This window comes from Seriola lalandi, unplaced genomic scaffold (assembly GCF_002814215.2).
Source record: "Seriola lalandi dorsalis isolate HSWRI2012SDOR001 ecotype SW California unplaced genomic scaffold, Sedor1 jcf7180002054928, whole genome shotgun sequence".
Lineage (NCBI taxonomy): Eukaryota > Metazoa > Chordata > Actinopteri > Carangiformes > Carangidae > Seriola > Seriola lalandi.
This window is the reverse complement of record NW_019525480.1, coordinates 59,819-61,454: the sequence shown is the minus strand read 5'-3', so window position 1 is coordinate 61,454 and position 1,636 is coordinate 59,819. Positions and strand designations below refer to the sequence as shown.

At 35.2% G+C, this 1,636-nt stretch overlaps 1 pseudogene; it reads right to left on the bottom strand.

Moving 5' to 3' along the window:
- The window catches only part of LOC147817622 (odorant receptor 131-2-like), a 3,776-nt pseudogene extending 3,519 nt beyond the window's left edge, over positions 1-257 (bottom strand).
- Between the last annotated feature and the right edge of the window lie 1,379 nt (positions 258-1,636).

The following is a 1,636-nucleotide window of genomic DNA, read 5'->3' as shown; positions in this document are numbered from 1 at the left end:
CTGATAGTTGAATAATAATGATCACAGTAATAATGATATCAACATTAATTTTGATAATGATAATAAACACAATAAGAAAGAGTTCTGACCTGGTGTTTTCTGAAGGTATGAATCAGTGTACCATTGATATAGTTGATGGTAAGGCCAAGAGCCAGAACAATCACATTTTTGGCTACAGCTGTGCTCAAAGAGTCTCGATAACTCAGACCGCTCGACACATTATAGTTATAGGATGAGGAGTTCATGGAGACAATTTGAGGATCCTGTGAGCCTCTGTTACAGGGGAACATTTAAAAATACTTCAATGTTATGTTCAAATTTGTATTGCAAATTTAAACTTTTCATGTGTTTTTACTATGGAGTTTTTTTTTGGTTTTTTTTTTCCCACTATTGCAAGAACACCATGACAACTATTCAAGGAATAATGCACAGAGAATAAAGTAAATGTAAAACAAATCAACTTATCTTTACTTTTTATAGTGAAAGTGTTCATCCTTAAATGTATCCATCCAAAAACTGTACAGTACCTACACAGTATATTTACATAACGATATTTGCACCGGCCTTAAATATATATCAGCATTGATAACATACAGCAATCATGATGCAAAATTATTGTTTTTAAAAAATATAAGAATTAACAGTTATTTTCCTTTTTTTCTTTTCAGACAAATAGTTTTTCTCTTTGTAAAATAAATGTTACCATCTAAAGTAGCGGTTGAATTGCATTAGAGATATAAACAGTTTAGGACTGTTAAGGAAGTGCAAGTGCAGTTCAACAGGATTGCAGTGGTATAAACAACATAGTAATAAATACAATAATGCACCAATACAGTCTGATAACAAAAACTTTCCTACCTGAGATAGTGCTCTTCACTGTGCACGTTCACCAGACATGAAGTGAGTTTGAAATGAGTTTGATGGCTTTATATTAAGGGGAGTGATGCAGAATGTCAGAGATGATGTCATTCTAATATCTGCCCCACTTCACCACCTGTCATAATTATGCATAAAGAAAATACAGGCTTTCCCATGCAGCTATGGACTTTCACAACCAGATGCTTTAACTCCGTGCAGCTGATCCACTTAAATGATCAGTTTTGGGCAGAAAGTGGAGGACTGTTTTCTAATTCATCTACACCCAATGTGTGAACACGGCATCCGCCTGATATCTTCATTTAAATCTAATAACTTTAAAGTTTGAGTTTGTGGCTAAGCAATAAAAACTGTGAATAAATGGGTTTTGTTCTCCATTCTGCTTTCAAATAAATGCACTGCTACTCACAGCTGAGGATCTGCCAATAGAGGTGTGGAAGAACATGATGTGTGAGAAGCAAACGGTACAAGGACAGAGTCGTATCTACAACAACACAACTCCAGCGTTATGTGGCAGGGATTAATCACTCCAAAAGCAAATCAATCCCCATAGGCTCCCATGTTAAAATGTCTTTTACCGAACTATATGACTTTACAGCAGAAATAAACATGTTTACAGCCGGGTCAAAAAACAGTTTTGGTCTCTATCGTCAATTTCCAGCTTCATGACAACTGTAGAGGGGGTGAATTTTTATATAACTCACTTGTATTAAGACTTAAAATCACGCACAATTGAGGCTGTGGTTATACTTTGAGTCAC